Source organism: Falco cherrug (assembly GCF_023634085.1).
Source record: "Falco cherrug isolate bFalChe1 chromosome W unlocalized genomic scaffold, bFalChe1.pri SUPER_W_unloc_1, whole genome shotgun sequence".
Lineage (NCBI taxonomy): Eukaryota > Metazoa > Chordata > Aves > Falconiformes > Falconidae > Falco > Falco cherrug.
Window position 1 is genome coordinate 7,687,327 of NW_026599288.1, and position 19,061 is coordinate 7,706,387.

Consider the following 19,061-nt stretch of genomic DNA (forward strand, 5'->3'; position numbering starts at 1 on the left):
GACGGGTGGGCAGGCAAAAACTGTTACCGAAATCTCGGAATGAAGAACTTATCGACACCAATGTGATGTAGATAAGCAGACACTTCTTTATTAACGGCCGGGTGCGTGAGCGAGTCCTCTCACGATCAACGCACACCAGGTCTCAAAATCAGACACCATATATAGAATTTATTCATACATATTCATTACGTTTTCATACATAACCATGATATTTCCCGTAAATCATTAACATATTCTCCTCCTATATCCGATTCTGCGCAGTAGAGCTTAGAAAGGTCTAGAAATGGGTCTGGGGTACGATTTGGGTAGGTGGTATATGAGTCGGTGGTCGCGATCTCCCCCTGCCGGAATTACCTTTTACTAAAGTTCACGGTTTCTTGGCAGGTAACTACAAGCTGTTCCAGTCGACTCTCCCCGGTTTCCATTAGTCTCATATTCTGACATTTCAATACACTTCTACATACAGAAGACTGGTCAAATACAAAGAAACCTTTCAAACCCTAAAGTTATTACCTAAGTTTTAGCAATGGTTTTAGCCCCTTCTTCTAGCCCTGGTACAGGATATACAGAAGATCTCATAACAACTTTTACTGTGCAGCTATAAGTTTCGTTAAAAATATTTCTTATCCTTCTATATTTTAATTTTATAAAATTATTTTATAAAATCAATTAATCAATCAAATAAAGTCAATCAATCTTAACTTATTAACAAATCGATAACATTTCCCCCCTTTGAAAGTGTTGAAAATCATTATTTCAATACTTTCACATTATTCATATATCTTTTGTTTCAACATATTTTGGTGATGGATCATGTCTTGATAAAATAGTTGGTACTTCTCTCATAATCATACGACTCACTGCAATTCTATTGGTAAACTGTTTCTTCAGACATGCATATACTAGCATGCTCATCAAAAAGACAATTAGTAACAGAAACAAAGTCTTAATTATAGATTGTATCCAAGAGCTCAAATTCCATCCCAGTTTGTTAAAAATTTTCCCAAGGCAATCTTCTGACATATCCTTTTGAATTGTTTCAGTTTCTTTTTCAATTTTTCCCAATAGGTCTAGATCATGTTCCACATCCTGAGTGACATTTGGAATGTGGATACAACAGTGGTCCAGTTTATCCTTGAGATATCCACACACTCCATGTTCTTTAAGTAGGAGCATATCTAGTGCCATTCTATTTGTAAAGTCATTCTGGAGGTCGCCTGTAATTATATATTCAATTCCTTAAACCCCTTTTTGGTAACGTTTGCTAATTTTTCCACTTGACCAGTTAACTGATAGAGCCATGCTCTGTTTCTATATGAAGCTATAGGATTTAAAAGTGATTCAAGTGCCCAACCAGTTTTCACTCCTGTAAATGGTTCATTCCAAATATCATCATTTATCCCAGATCTCTTTATTCGTTTCAATTCTAAATTCTCTAAGGACCCTCTAAATGGTGATTTCTTCCAAATTGGACACAATGTTGGCATGCCTAAAGTAATTTGTTTCACCTTACCATCTAATGGTAGGTGTGTTGTCCAGGTTCCATCACTTAATGCCCAAACTAAATGTCCTGGACTTCGAATAGTAGATTTTCTACAACTAAACAAAGTTCCTTTTCTGACTGTAAAAGTGCTGGTTAAATTGAGAGTATTCTTAAGACCTCGACAAAAACAACCGTATTTCAAAGCAGCGGCCAAAGGAGGAATTCTTTGGATTACTAAGTCTGCATTACTGCAATCATACACGTTTTCACATTTCCACCATAGCACTATTTTATTTTCCTTCTCTCCCGATGAAGTTGACCTATCATTGACCCAGGGTAATACTGAAAAAGCCTTTCCATCCCAGGTAAAACACCAAGAAGTTCTTGCCATATACTGAAAATGGGAAAATATGGACATAGACCATATAGAGTCCCACTGTTCTACTAATTGGGTACCTTGGCCAGTTTCGTTACACTTCCATTCCATGACACTTCTGCTCACATTGGTTTTAAATTGTTCATCATAGGAACACCATCCCACAGTCTTAAATCTCCCTATTTTGGTAAAAACATAATTTATCAATTTTTCACAATCCGCCAGACTACCTGGAGTTTTCCACTGTTTTGTAATGTCTTTCACTTGCTCATACCATTGAGTCACTGGCCTTTGTTCACAACAGTTGGTTTCATTTTTATGTTCCAGATTGGTCAGATTCATAGTTAAAATTCCCCATGGAATAGATTCGCCTGCTGCCCTCGGTATTGGCAAACAAGCAGTGATCTGCGTGACGTTTTGTAAATTGGCAAATCCTTTAATCAATCCTACCATCAAATTTTCCTCGGCCATTTGTTTGGGAATGTCAATCACTTGTTCTGTTTCTATTTGTCTTTTGTTCCTGTCCACCAAGTCAGCCCATGATCCCACCAACACTACCGACCAAAATAAAATCCAAAGAATAATCATAACCTGATATGAAAAATTAGACATGTTTCAAAGTCAATTTTAAAGTCTCTGGGTCATGATTGACAATCTTCCACGGAGTAGGTGCTTTCTTCACTCGAGTATAATGTATCCAAGCATGCGATTCTGCAATTTTGATAGCTGTAAAAGTGGTTAACAGTATCTGGAAAGGTCCTCTCCAGCGCTCCTGCAAAGGTTCGGAGGTCCAGGTCTTCACATAAACATAGTCTCCCGGTTGGAAATCATGCGCTGAATTTTCCAGGGGTAAAGGTCTATTCCAAATTACTGCACTCCGAATTGCAGCCAAAGTTTTCCTTAGAGAAAACATATAGTTATACACATCATGTTTTCCTTTTACATGTATGTTTGGATTTGGTTCTGGAGACTCATACGGTTTTCCATATAATAATTCATAAGGACTGACTGAGGTTCCACTCTTTGGCTGTACCCTGATTCATAATAATGCCAATGGAAGCGCCTGAGGCCACTTTAGACTAGTCTCTTGACAAATTTTACTTATTTGTCTTTTTAAAGTTTGATTCATCCTTTCCACTTTCCCACTAGATTGTGGCCTCCAAGACGCATGTAAATCCCAATTAATACCCAATGCCTTGCTAACACTTTGGACTACTTCTGCGACAAAGTGTGGACCTCTGTCAGAAGAAATTCCAATAGGTACTCCAGATCTTGGAATTATTTCTTGTAATAACCACTTCACCACCTCTTTTGCTTGTGTGGTGCGACAGGGAAGGGCTTCTGGCCATCCTGCAAAAGGATCAACCCCTACCAGGATGTACCGGTACCCATTTTGTCTAGGTAACTCTGAAAAATCTACTTGCCAATAATCTCCAGGTCCTGTACCAGATTTCAGTCTACCCATTTGAACCTTTTTCTTAATCACTGGATTGTTTTTCAAACATACTTCACATTTTGCCGTTACCATTTTAGCTATTCCCAACATTTTAACTGATATTACTTGTTTTCGTAAAGAAGTTACTGAAGCTTCTGCCCCCCCAGTGACATTCCTGATGTCTTGTTTGAATTATTTCTCTCATCAAAAGAGGTGGAATTACTACTTGTCCATTAGGGGTTATCCACCATCCAGCTAGGTTTTTCTTAGCATTTAATAACTGACCCAATTTGTCATCTTCCTCTGAATATCTTGGTTTTTCCCTAGGAAGGGTTACTGTTTTAAAAGGAATTTTTGCCATCTGTAATGCTTGTTTCTTTGCTACCTTTCTTGCCGTTTTATCAGCCAAATATTTCCCAGCTATTATTTTTGTATTCCCAATTTGATGTGCCTTACAGTGCATGATTGCTACTTGATCTGGTTTTTGAACTGCTTGCAGTAATTGTAAAATTTCTGTTTGATGCTTAATGTTTGCTCCTTGAGAGGACAATAACCCCCTCTCTTTCCACAAGGCCCCATGGACATGCTCTACCCCAAAGGCATATTTTTAATCAGTCCAGATATTTACTTTCTTGTCTTTGCTTAATTCTAGGGCTCGAATTAAAGCGATGAGTTCCGCTTTCTGGACTGACGTGGTACTCGCCAATGCTCCTGCTTCTATAACTGTAGTATCTGTTGTTACTGCATATCCTGCGTGTCGGACTCCTTGTTCCATAAAGCTGCTTCCATCAGTATACAATTCCCAGTCTGGTCGCTCCAATGGCACATCCTTCAGATCTTCATGACTGGAATAAACATACTCGATGGTAGCCAAGCAATCATGTTCCAGTCGTCCTTCTTCCTGTATGGAACTTAAAAGCACTGCAGGATTTACCAGGTTAGTTGTCTTTAAAATCACATCATCCTGTTCAGTCAATACCACCTGGTACTTCATCATTCGGCTGGGAGAAAGCCAATGTCCCCCCTTTTGTTCTAAAACAGTTATCACCATGGTGGGACATAGACTGTTATTGTTCTCCCCAAAGTCAATTTCCGAGCTTCTTGTATGAGCATTACTGTTGCCGCCACTGCTCGAAGGCAGTTTGGCTACCCTCTACTCACTGTGTCCAGTTGTTTGGAGAAGTATCCGATTGGTCATTTCCAGCTTCCTATCTTCTGAGTTAACACACCCAGTGCAAGGTGTTGCCTTTCATGAACAAACAGCTGGAAATCTTTGGTTAGATCCGGCAGTCCCAAGGCAGGTGCAGACATTAAGGCACGTTTCAACTCTACAAAAGCCTTTTGTTGTTGTGGGCCCCATACAAAGGGAGAGTTCTTTTGGGCCTCGTACAGCGGTTTAGCTATTAGCCCATAGTTCATGATCCAAAGGCGACACCACCCAGTCATTCCCCAAAATGCTCTGAGTTCATGAATATTTCTCGGCTCAGGTATACCACAAATAGCTTCTTTGCGATCTTTTCCTAATTGTCGTTGTCCTTTTGAAATCTCAAAGCCCAGATATACCACAGTCTGGAAGGCTATTTTGACGAGCGAGGGGAAGCAAGCAGCCGACTCAATATGAGTGATAGAGCAAGCTTCGATTTATTACGGCGCGATTATGTCTTATATACAGTTCCAGTTAATTATGCCTACAAGTCATCTGTTGATTGGCTAAGCTCTAAAGGATTACATTTTCATACGTCCTCCTATTCGCGGTTTCTGCGGATAGCTAGCTACGTATATTTTTTTTTCCTCTCTTGTCTACGCGAATTCCTCAAAGTTATTTACAACATTCGGCACAAGGTCAGCATGACCTTATCTCTCTTCCCTTATTAGCAAGCCTGGTAATTTTCCATTTTTAGCAAGCCTGGTAATTTTCCATTTCTAGCAAGTCTGTTAATTTCTCGCTGCGGCCTAGCTTGGTTCACTCCAGACTTATGTCAAAAGCTGTATCACACAGTCCTTCTATGGAACCGTGGCCGTTCTCTTTCATCCATTCTGCAACACTATTTGGGCTTTCTTCCTGGATACCTTGTACCCATTTAGTCCCAGGATATTAAAGAGGTCAATAGTCACCTGTATACAAGCAAATCTTTCTTCTGTAGCAATCAGTATGTCATCCACATATTGTAAAAGTAAATGTCCAGGCCTTGGTTTGTCCTGTTTCCAGATCTCAAGTTCCTTTGCTAACTGATTTCCAAAAATAGTTGGACTGTTTTTAAATCCTTGGGGTAATCTAGTCCATGTCAGCTGCATCTTTCGCCCGGTTTGAGGATTTTCCCATTCAAAAGCAAACAGTTTTCTGCTTCCCTTTTCCAAAGGTATACAAAAGAAAGCATCTTTCAAATCAAGCACTGTAAACCACTGATAAGTTTCCCTTAATGCTGTTAACAGTGTATAAGGGTTTGCTACTGCAGGATAAATACCCTTGACTATTTGATTTACTGCGCTCAAGTCTTGCACCAGCCTATATTCACCCGAGGGTTTTCTGACTGGTAAAATAGGAGTATTATACTCAGATTCACATTCTTCCAAAATTTTATACTCCAGTAATTTATCAATCAATTTCTTCAATTCCTGTCTCACTTCCGGTTTGATTGGATATTGTTTAATTCTCACTGTTCCTGCGCCTTCCTTCAAATCTATTTTAACAGGTTCTGCTAATTTTGATTTTCCAGGAATACCTGCTTCCCATACTGTAGTGATCACTGCCAAATCCACCTCCGGTGGAATTTCTTTTTCCTTTACTCTTTCTTATATCATCAAGATTTCTCCTGTTTTTGACTCAGTTATTTTCAAGAAAAGTTCTCCTTCGTCAAAAGGAACTTTTCCTGATCATCCAATATATACAAGGGCCATCAATTATTTCAATACTCAAATTATTACAATACTCAATCATCTGGTTCTTTTGCAGATCATCATGTAAATCTCCCCAATGTGCCAATAAACATCCCAATGGAGAATTTTTCGGGATCTTGTCATTTACAGCAAGATTACCCATGCTTTTACTTTTAAACAACCGAGTTAACTTAGTTGCCATGGTACTCACAGTACAGTACACAATTATTCAACTCTGTCACTCCGATCCGCGGATCCACACTCCACACTCGCTTTCGTGCTCAATTGCACGTCTCACCCTTACAGCCACACTCATACTTTCCCACAATTGTTACTTTAAAAAAAGGTATGTAACACAATATTATACACTTCTTAATTTTCTTCTCAATACACAACCAAAGTAAACGACTCCGTGATACAAAAAAAAAGCCTTCTAACTTCTTGCTAGAGGCGCTACCTTAGAGAACACTATAACATATAGGTTCTCTTGTTTCCACTATTGTGCAACCCTGCAATAGCTTTTGCTTATGTCTTACGGGCAGACACCTAGGCTTCCACTTCCACAAGGATCCTTTTAATCCAACCCTGCGCAGCTTTCACCGCGTCTGACAGGCAGACTTACTCAGTGGGACTCAAACCCACTGGTGGGACTCTAACCCACTCCTTACCATACACTTATTATAGTGGGACTCTAGCCCACTTCCTCCAGTGCACTTACTTCAGTGGGACTCTAACCCACTTACTACAATTACAAAAAGAAGTGTCTTACTAAAATCCAGGGAATGTCGCGAAGAGCCTTACGGATCGGGGATCGATGGGTATCCCCGAGAAATCCTCGGTGCTGGCTGGAACCGATCAGGTCCCCGACTCCTCCGGTCTCCTTCAGCGAGGTCCCATCTGGGTCGCCAAAAACTGTTACCGAAATCTCGGAATGAAGGACTTATCGACGCCAATTTGATGTAGATAAGCAGACACTTCTTTATTAACGGCCGGGTGCGTGAGCGAGTCCTCTCACGATCAACGCACGCCAGGTCTCAAAATCAGACTCTATAAATAGGACTTATTCAAACATATTCATTAAATATTCATGCATAATCATAATATTTCCCATAAATCATTAACATACTCTCCTCCTATATCCGATTCTGCGCAGTAAAGCTTAGAAAGTTCTAGAAATGGGTCTGGGGTACGATTTGGGTAGGTGGTATATGAGTCGGTGGTCGCGATCTCCCCCTGCCGGAATTACCTTTTACTAAAGTTCACGGTTTCTTGGCAGGTAACTACAAGCTGTTCCAGTCGACTCTCCCCGGTTTCCATTAGTCTCATATTCTGACATTTCAATACACTTCTACATACAGAAGACTGGTCAAATACAAAGAAACCTTTCAAACCCTAAAGTTATTACCTAAGTTTTAGCAATGGTTTTAGCCCCTTCTTCTAGCCCTGGTACAGGATATACAGAAGATCTCATAACAGCTTTTACTGTGCAGCTATAAGTTTCGTTAAAAATATTTCTTATCCTTCTATATTTTAATTTTATAAAATTATTTTATAAAATCAATTAATCAATCAAATAAAGTCAATCAATCTTAACTTATTAACAAATCGATAACATTTCCCCCCTTTGAAAGTGTTGAAAATCATTATTTCAATACTTTCACATTATTCATATATCTTTTGTTTCAACATATTTTGGTGATGGATCATGTCTTGATAAAATAGTTGGTACTTCTCTCATAATCATACGACTCACTGCAATTCTATTGGTAAACTGTTTCTTCAGACATGCATATACTAGCATGCTCATCAAAAAGACAATTAGTAACAGAAACAAAGTCTTAATTATAGATTGTATCCAAGAGCTCAAATTCCATCCCAGTTTGTTAAAAATTTTCCCAAGGCAATCTTCTGACATATCCTTTTGAATTGTTTCAGTTTCTTTTTCAATTTTTCCCAATAGGTCTAGATCATGTTCCACATCCTGAGTGACATTTGGAATGTGGATACAACAGTGGTCCAGTTTATCCTTGAGATATCCACATACTCCATGTTCTTTAAGTAGGAGCATATCTAGTGCCATTCTATTTTGTAAAGTCATTCTGGAAGTTGCCTGTAACTGTACATTCAATTCCTTAAACCCCTTTTTCGTAACGTTTGCCAATTTTTCCACTTGACCAGTTAACTGATAGAGCCATGCTCTGTTTCTATATGAAGCTATAGGATTTAAAAGTGATTCAAGTGCCCAGCCAATTTTCACTCCTGTAGATGGTTCATTCCAAATATCATCATTTCTCTCAGATCTCTTTGTTCGTTTCAATTTTAAATTCTCTAGGGATCCTCTAAATGGTGATTTCTTCCAAATGGGACACAATGTTGGCATGCCTAAAGTAATTTGTTTCACCTTACCATCTAATGGTAAATGTGTTGTCCAGGTTCCATCACTTAATGCCCAAATTAAATGTCCTGGACTTCGAATAGTAGATTTTCTACAACTAAACAGAGTTCCTTTCCTGACTGTAAAAGTGCTGGTTAAATTGAGAGTATTCTTAAGACCTCGACAAAAACAACCGTATTTCAAAGCAGCGGCCAAAGGAGGAATTCTTTGAATTATTAAGTCTGAATTGCTGCAATCATACACTTTTTCACATTTCCACCATGGTACTACTTTATTTTCCTTTTCTCTCAATGAAGATGTTTTATCATTAACTGAGGATAACACTGCAAAAACTTTTCCATCCCAGGTAAAACACCAAGGAGTTCTGTTACCAAAATCTCGGAATGAAGGACTTATCGACACCAATTTGATGTAGATAAGCAGACACTTCTTTATTAACGGCCGGGTGCGTGAGCGAGTCCTCTCACGATCAACGCACGCCAGGTCTCAAAATCAGGCTCCATAAATAGGACTTATTCAAACATATTCATTAAATATTCATGCATAATCATAATATTTCCCATAAATCATTAACATACTCTCCTCCTATATCCGATTCTGTGCAGTAAAGCTTAGAAAGTTCTAGAAATGGGTCTGGGGTGCGATTTGGGTATAGGTGGTATATGAGTCGGTGGTCGCGATCTCCCCCTGCCGGAATTACCTTTTACTAAAGTTCACGGTTTCTTGGCAGGTAACTACAAGCTGTTCCAGTCGACTCTCCCCGGTTTCCATTAGTCTCATATTCTGACATTTCAATACACTTCTACATACAATAGACTGGTCAAATACAAAGAAACCTTTCAAACCCTAAATTTGTTACCTAAGTTTTAAACACTGATCCTAGCCCATTCTTCTAGCCTTGGTACGGGACTATACAAAGGATTTCATAGCAGCTTTTATTGTGCAAATCACTGTCCTGGAGGTTACACTGGGGCTGCAGGACTAGTCATCTCTGGAAACCAGTTGTGGTTGTTCTTATTTTCCTCTCCCACTGCTTCTTCTGATCTGTGGCTGGTGCAGTGGGAGAACTCATCAATGTTTTCTCACAAATTCAGTTTACAAACACGAAAGAACAAAACCACTTAAGAATAGCTCACAGCTCTCAACCCCTACATCCTGCTGTAGAGTGGGGATCCAAAACCTCCTTACACAGCTTAAATCAATCCTTTGGAGGATTAAAACATAAAGTTGACTAATTTCCCCCCCCACCTCTGCATTTCTTGGACAAATAGGCTGCAGTGAGAAATGGCGATACCAACATGTGAGAAGAAATGACAGTTCTTGTAGTTGGATGCTTTCATTAGAAACTGGAAATGAAAAGAACAGAAGGAAGAGTTCTTACAGTGTTACTAATTCTGCAAATCTGGAACATTTTGGGTCATTTAGATTAGTATGAATGGATCTGGATGTCAGTTTTCAAGTCGTTAGCAGTTACACCTCTGTTAACCAAGTTGACAATGGTCCCTGTTCCCCCCAGCCAGTTCCTTTCCTCCCCATCCTGCCCCGGCCACCTGGGAGCTATGCAGCCCCCATGTCCCCCAGGGAGCCAGGCCAGGTCCACGGGACCCAGCAGCTCAGGGGCTTTGGCTTCATTGCAATGTGCTTATGACTCCTCACTGGTGGCACATGCCTCTCTGCTGGAGAATCACTAATTTAAATGGAACAGCTGGACAGCTGGGAGACCACCCAGAACTACTCCAGAAGGAGAACCATGAGAATGATGCTTCTGATCACTTACGCTGTTAATCAAATATAAAATGAAGAATATTTGATTTTGCCTCCCACACACACACACTCATGTTACTCAGATCTGCAATTAATTAGGAAAATTAAAACTCTCGGGTATTTTCACTAAGCAGTTCTACCCTGTAGCTCCTGCACAGAACATCTCTGCAGCACATGTCACAACATCTGCTTTGAGACAGTCTGGGCTTACTGAAAAAAAAAAATTCTCAGTTTTACTATAAAGTTTATCCATTGGACTCATCACTTTTAAACAAACATACCATTAAGTATCCTGAAGTTAGCCAGTACATGTAGAAAAACTCCGTGTGCTTCTACAATCAGCCGATTACTCTGCCACACATCTTAAACACAATATCCCACTAATGAAATTACATTTCAAGTGAAAGCCACCTATGATGTTAAGAGTATGTTGTGAGGTTTTCTTTTTTTTTTCTTTTGTAACTGCACTATTGATTGTTGGGTTTATTGATTGAAAATTACTGCTGAGCTAAAATTTTATATATTTTATGGAGCAGGATACTTTGCATCCAACCTTAAAAGCCAGTGGTCTTATCTCCTACATTAACAACATAAATCTCTTCTTGCTTCTGTTCTTCCTAGTCCTTTGCCAAAATTTAATTCATCACCACTGGTCACGTACATGATTTGCATCCCTTAATCACCTATATCTCTGTTTCCAAGAGATATCTGCAAAGTTATTTGCTCCACCATTCTCCCAGGGTATTTGTGAATCATTTGTTACTCAAGGTTTGCAAAGGTCTCTGAAATATTTCAGTACTTAAGGCACTACCCAGCTCCAGGCAGACACACACATTTCTCTCTAGGCATCCATGTGTATGTATTAAACATTTAGTTCTTAATTCATTGCAAGATGTAGATGCTTCTCACTGTTTAAAAGGAAAAAAAAGGTATACATTTTTATGCTTAACTTCAGGCATTCTGGTGACATCTTAATCACAATTATCAATTGTGATAATTCTAGCTGCAGTCAGCACTTTCACCTCGTTTCAGATGAGCATAAGGAGTGCTGGAATCACAGCTACAGTTGGCTGATTCGCAATGAGAGCTCATGAAGAAGGACTTCTGCACAAGCCAAAATGTAACTTTGGTGAGAATCTGTGCTTTAATTTGACAAATTGGAAGATGTTTCAAATCAGTAACATATGTTTGTTATTTTCTAAATGAATAATTTTCTATATTTAGGCAATAATTACATTTTACTAAGTTGCCTTCACTAGCCAAAGTTCATGCAACGCTGCCTGGGAAACCAAAACAGAACAGTGCATCACCTAGATGGACAAAATAAGGAATACCCACGCTGCACTCCCCGCTGCCAGTGATGATGACTTATCGAAGCTGCTGCAGAGGTGATGTTCTGCACCCTAGAAAAGTCAGCAGATACTACAGAGGAGCTGAACCTCACTAAGGCTTTTTGATCTAAGCAGAAGACTAGCGAACATGAGCTTAAATCCTTTCTGCTTTCAGCTATAAACTATTAAACTATATTCAGTACGACATGCATTTTATTAGCATTCTCCTGAACTCTTCAGGCAAGCTATAGAATATTTCTCTTTTTAGTATCAAAACAATAGCTTATTTACATACTTATAAAAGAATAAAAAACCTTCCCCAATCCTGATTAATTGCCAGACATTACGTATGAATGCAAAACCCCCGGACTCTGAACATACTGCTACAATGGAAATGTGTGAAAGTAATTTTGTTCCAATTTCATCTCATGGGAACGTGGGCTCATAAGCATTCAATTAAAAATAATTCTGTCTGATCGAGATGTGTTTTAGTTTCACATACTAATGTGGTAGAATGTGTCTAGATCATGTCTGTGATAAATTTTTACCAGGGTGGGAGGAATAAAGATTATTATATAGAAAGAACATAATTCTTGCAATTTTTTCCTTTCAATTTGATTTTTTGTGTGTGTGCATGAGAATGCAGGGGTTTGGCAAACTGTGCTGTTTTGTACTATTTGGGTCAGATCACCTGGGGGATAGTACCTCAGAAAATAACATTTGTAATGGGAAAATTCTGAATCAAAACACAGCCTTTTAAAGAAATTCTATAAGACAAACAGAACAACAAAATCCTGCATGGCAATCTGCCTGTAACTCCAATTTTTAATGCCAGAAGAGCCACTTTGATCAGCTTGTCTGACACAAGCCATAGGAATTCCCTCAGCTACTTCCTCCTTCAAGTCCAATAACTGTGGCCAGACTTGGACATATCTTTTAGGAAAGCATCCAATCTAATTTAAAAATTCCAATCTTGGGAAATTCAGAGCCCTTGCTAAACTATTCCAGTGAATCATCCACCATGTAAAAAAACATGAACCAGCCTCACTTGGTTTTGCTTCAAGTTCCAGTTACTAGAGCGCAGTATACTTTTGCATACTAAAGGACCCCTTATTAAAGGATTTATTTACCCTCAATCTCCCAAATAATTTCAGAATAAACTCCTAAAACTGCCCTAGTGGACTTCCAAGTCTTTTCAAAGTCAGTGCTACCTGGCCCTCTTATCACAAGACCCACATGCATGAAATCCCACCAGCTCTATGAAAACACATCTTGCTTGCATCAGGCTTAGATGGTTACTTTTTGATATCAGCAATCTTTCTCCTTCATTGATCACTGCTTCCCTAAAAACTATTCTCAATACATTATTTTAAATAGCATAGGAGTTAACGAACCAGCACACGAGGGTTTCCACTAGATGTGCACCCACTTGATGAGTATCCAGTTAAACAGCATTTTGAGACCTACAAGCTAAGCAGTTTTTCACCCACCAAATACCCACAGCACTGATTTTATATCTCACTGGTTTCTTGATCGATATGCTGTGCAGTACAAGACAAATAATTTGTATTAGAATTATTTATAAACAATTCCTCTCTGCCAAGTCACTCAATGTGGAGTGTTGAGTGATTCTTCCATAATAAAAAAGACCAACCCTTCAATAAAATTATCAGCAGCTGACTAAAAATCATAATCAAAAAGCAATAAAACATTAAATTAAATCCATTCAACAGACATCTGACCTTTTTTAAATTATATTTTTTCTCCCAAAGGAAAATGATTAAATGAGCTGAATTTCAGGGAAATGTTGCTCCACACCATTGCAGTGGCCAAAGAAAAAGCCTCATCTCCTGACCTAATCCCAGATCAGGAACTGAGTCCACACAAAATATTATGCATGAAAGCTCAGAGAACAGAGTTTCCATAAAAACTTAAAGGCTGCTCTATAGAAATTGAAATTGAAATATTGGTATTAACAAAGCAGCCTGAACCCTCCAAGAAATATTAATGTAGCTTGATTGTCTCTTTTTATTCCCTTTGTCCATTTGCACTATTTCTTACTTTTACTTATTTGAGTTGATTAAATTCTGTCAGCTGTTCCATAGTCTACCTAAGACTGAAATTTCAAATGCATCTACCATAAACCCTGAAATCAATTATTATTACAGCAACCCACAGCATTGGGTTTACACTGAAAATAAAAAGTAAAACAATGAATATTAAACCCATTAGGACATAGATCATCTTTGAGTCTCTACGTTAAATACTGGTAATGGCAGCAGCTGGAATTTGTCAATGTACAGGTGATCATGTTAAGAGAAAAAATTTGTTAATTGTCACAAAAATGCACAGTCTCCAACTTTGACATTAGAAGCTGGATGAATAATGCTGTCTCAGTAACAAGAAAAATTTCCCAACCAACACATAATTAATTATACCCTATGATAATGCATTGATATTGTAACGCCTGAATGGGTAGCAATTCTGTTCTCATCAGCCTTCTGGCTCGGCAGAAGGTTGAGTGAAGCACACTGAATAATGTTTGTGGGAGCAGAAAGGAAAAAGGGAAGGAAAAGGAAAAGGAACCATAGACCAACAGTCAGATGCCAGTTTTGGAGGCAAGGTGCAGAATCTTATTAAAATATCCTGAAGAAAAAAAGTTTTTAAATCAGTATTGTCAAAAAAAAAAAAAAAAGAGTACCAAGTTAGTTTATTCTTTAAAAGTCCTTAAATCTACCAAGATTTTTAGACATTTTAATTGGAGAAGTAAGGTTTTTTTGGGAAAAAACAACCAAATTTTAAACTAAGTTATCTACCCTTCCAAAACCAGTGTACTTTAGTGATAAATGAAGTGAAGCTACTTCTTACCGGTGACAGGTCTAGATTTTGCCATTTTAATTCTACTTCTAATCCTATAACATAAATGGGGTTATTCATAAAATGTGAAAAAGCAAGCTGTTTTTCAAATGTTATAAAGACTTTAAAAGCCTTTTCAATAAGGTCCAGTTACTACATCAGAAATTATTTTCCTTCTCTCTCAGATTTTTATCATTTACCAAAAAGGTTTTCAATAGTTCCTGTGACTGGGGTCACTTACAAGATAAGACTCAAACAAAATTTTCCTGCAGAAGTAAGATTTTTGTCACCTTTGGAAATTGTCTCATTCTCAACCAATTTCATCTGGCTACACCAATTTACAACAACATTTTTGTTTTCACACACCACTCTGGATGGAAGCCCACCTGCACTGACCTCCCTCTGTATAGGCGACTTGTCTGCAGAGACAGTCCTGCTTGCCCAAGGTGTGATACCAAATAGAGACCCTGCCATTTAAATGATCATTAAAGTCAAAATAATATTGCTCATCTTGTTGTTTTCTGTGTTTATACATTGTCCCACCTACTAGATATTTATTCTATAGCTGTTATTATTTCTCAGTAATGCTTTGATTCTCTTTCCATGGTGAACGCTTTCAATATCACCTCTCACAGGTTAAGCTCCCAGTGAAGGATCAGTATTTGATACTTCATATTGAAAATATCACTTGGAGCAAGTATCAGAAGTGATATAAACTATTTTCAAAGGTTAGTTATAACTGAGTGCTTTAACTGGAAATAGCAGGAAAATAGAAAAGGACCGGTCTTCAGAAGGGGCTCTGGAAGACAATACCCAGATCTTCTGTTATCCAGCTAGCACTTGTGCAAGGCTGATGTACTATTTTACTTGCACTAACTTAGGGTAAGATTTTTCTATTAACTGCTTAAAAACTGAATAAGAAAATGCTCAAGACTATCTACAGAATCAAAGAAAAAGAATTCACACCTGTCAAAAGCCATTTGAAAGAATACTAATGGACGTACTTCTCCGTATTGCATTAATCCATGCAAAAACCATGGTATTGTGCAAAACCAAACATATCTGCCTCATGTTTGTCCCCACCTTCCCTTCACAGACAAAAGCCAAAGAAAATATGTCAGACTTGCAAATGTTTTAGCTGTTTTTGAGGATGATGCTCTGACACCATTCCTGTATGTACTGTAGGACGGGCCAGTAATCCTCAAGAGGGCAAAGGACAGTGTATACATTCCTGGGTTCCAGCCCCAACGTCCCAGCACAGCTCACACTCCAATGGAAAAAGGAGCCGACAACTGAGTAATGAATACAAGTTGGCTTTATGCAGTACTTTGCCATCACGTTTCAACGACAAAAACATTTCTGGTAATTAGCAGTATTTTTCAAAGCTAACCTCCAAGGCCCTGATCCCACAAAGACTGCACATTATTAAATTAATGTAATTGCATAATCCCATCAACTCCAATGGCATGGGAGGAGTATGGTTGCAAAGCTTATCCTCTACAGGCTTCACACAAATGTGCCAGAACACTTCTGAAAGGGAGCATTAAAATCTTATTAGATATATTTTGCTGTTTAAACAAACCTAGCATTAAGTAATAGAAAAGATGCAAAATGGGTAAACTGTGTGAATTTGACATTGTATTTCTTTGTCTATTTTATCTGGCAAAAAAGACCGTTAATTCAAATGAATCCATATAATTTTTCCTTGTGCTCTACTGCTTCACGAATATGTTTACTCAGTTTGCAAGGCTCAGCAAAACTATATTTCCTGCTTTCACACACACCATGTCAAGCTAGCTATGAAAATAAAACTGTCCTTAATTTGTTCAGCATCCCAAACCAAATCATTGCTTGTTAGCTGCCTTTTGTTAGTACATACACTAAACCAGTTTAATTTTCAAAAGCAATTTTCCTGAGATTGACTGCAATCCAAAGAGGTGTAAAACAAAAAGGGAACACACGCGAGCATTAGAACATCACACTATGAACATGTAATTTAAAAGGAAACCATAATGGTAAGAGCGGGAGAATACATTTCACATCACAAAGCACAGTTACTGCAATAATCAATAAATAGCACAGCCACAACAGAATTATTAGACAGTAGGAAAGACAAATTACAACCCCAGGCTCAATATTTACACTATGCTAATGCATCGCATAATAAAACAGGTATTGTGCCTCCTCTGTTTTTATAATTTGGAAAAGCCACCAAAAGCAACACTGGCACTAAATCCCAATTAAAACTGCCTGGAGACCCAGTGCTGCAGGCTTACTCCCTGCGGGATAGCTGAATATACACTATTTTCCTCCCCCTCTCCCCAACTTTAACCAGCTTTAGCTGTTCAGTAGGTGTGGGATGTGGTGTGCCTATAGATTTGATAGCTCACCACTAGCATTTTATACAAATCCATGCCAGCTTGAAAATATGAACAGAATTGATCAGTCAGCAGCATAAACACATTTTTTAAAGTCTTTTAATGGAAAACAGTGATTATTAACTACTAATAATTAGTTAATGCCATTATTCCGAAGCTGCCTTCATCTTTTCTCCTTTGTTTTACTTTTATTAATTACCTCTCCCCACCTTCAAATTCAAGGTACAACTGTTCATGTACATATTTGTGTTTGCACCCAAAACGTACCAAAATACTAACAAAAGCTTTAATTCTATGGGATGTCTAAAGACAAGCAACATCATCTAGGGGTATCAGGACAGCGTTAGAGACCAGCTATTACTCAGGGCTAAGTTTTATATTCTTTACCAGGAGCACTGCAAAGAGGCCTGGATGGGAGGGTCATGATTTATAATTCGCCATAATTAATTATCCTCTGCCTTTAGTAAATTATGCATTCCATCTCTTCTCTAAGTGGGCTGTTCCCAGGATAAAATACTGCCATACTTAATATAGGATGGGTGCGTGGATGCACACAAAACCCACTTTTTTTTTTGACACCTCCATTTATGCCACTGTATGTGATGCTATTTCCAGACTCATGCAGGCACATTTCCGGAGCACACACTTTTCTAACCACATATTAGCAGAACAACACCCGAGAATCAGCCACTAAAGACTGCTACCTCTATTTTTCTAGCAGCAATTTCTATGTCAAATACTCTGTTCTCCTCCTATCTCACAAAAGGATAGCCTATAATGAAAACTGGAGATTTTACAAGCTCCCAGGCTGATATATTCTAATATAGCTCAGCTGATGCATCAGTCCCATTTCAGAGAGTAGTACCGGTAAACTACTTTTCCATCTCTTTCAGTATGAGGACCAACTAGATGAACGTTTTGCTCTAAAAACATCACAAGCTTGTTATATGAAGATGCAGGCAGTGTTACCAGTGCTCATTTTCATCCATAAAGCCACTTGAAAGATGCAACATCCACAGAGCAGTACTCAGTCTCCCAAGGATGATTTTGGCAACTTAATGCTGTGGCATTGTACAGAACTACCAAAATTTCACTGAAACAAGCTGGAATAATTAAGCTATTTCTTTTACATTTTTAGCACATCATTCCTACATGTAAAACATTCCATCTTAAACAAGATTTTGGTGTGGACTGTCATTATTATTTATTTTTAAATAATGCCTTTGAAATCTTAGGGGGTTTCCTACTTTAATACCGTACCCCTGTTCCAAATTAATCTGGAGAATGCCCCTGGGATTTTCATCTCCTGTTGAGACCCTTCAGTCTAACTCTCCATCATTATGTACTACCATAAAATATCTTTTGTACAAAAAGCGCTATTTCAGCTTGCATGCCATATTTTCTTCCCTTGACAAACAAGCTGGTTTTACTTATGTTTACTGTGTGGTCTATTGCTATTGTATGCTGGCTTAGCTGGGAAGCTGCATTTCCACCCTGGATGCTTGCCATGTTCTGATCAATTTTGTCATGCAATTTTTTTCCTTGTTTTCCTAAAGCTTCTAGCATCATGATTAATATATTTAATTAGCCACAGCGTCAACAGTGAAATATTAAAACTGAAATTTTTACTTGGACTAAACATCTTAGAGAAAAAAATTAGGTATTTGAAGTAGAATTTATTTTTAAATTCCCGCTATTTCACAGATTCTCTAAAGCATCTATAATTCCGTATCATTAACAAGGATTTTATGTTGTCAATTTGGGCTGATGGATTCTCACCATTCTTAATTCTGTATGACCAAAACTGATCAGGCATATCAAAAAAGGCAGATTATCTTATCATTAAGTGCCATGACAGTTTACTGAACTTGAGGGAGAAGTTATCTCTCCCCCATTCTGGAAAAGCAATTTCTATAGCCAATGTTACTGAAACAATGGATGTCAAGGAAGTATTGTACATTTACATGTAAGATAACTTCTGTCTCTGCAGTAATTCCAAATGAACTACGTAACCGTGTGGATGCTTTGTGAATCACAGCTTACGTTCTTATGTCATAGCTTTGGAAAAGGATTAAAACACTTTAACATAAAAAGCATTTAAAACTTCCAAAGGCCACATATTAATTCCAGAAGTTGTATTCTAAAGAAAAAAAAAACAACCAACAA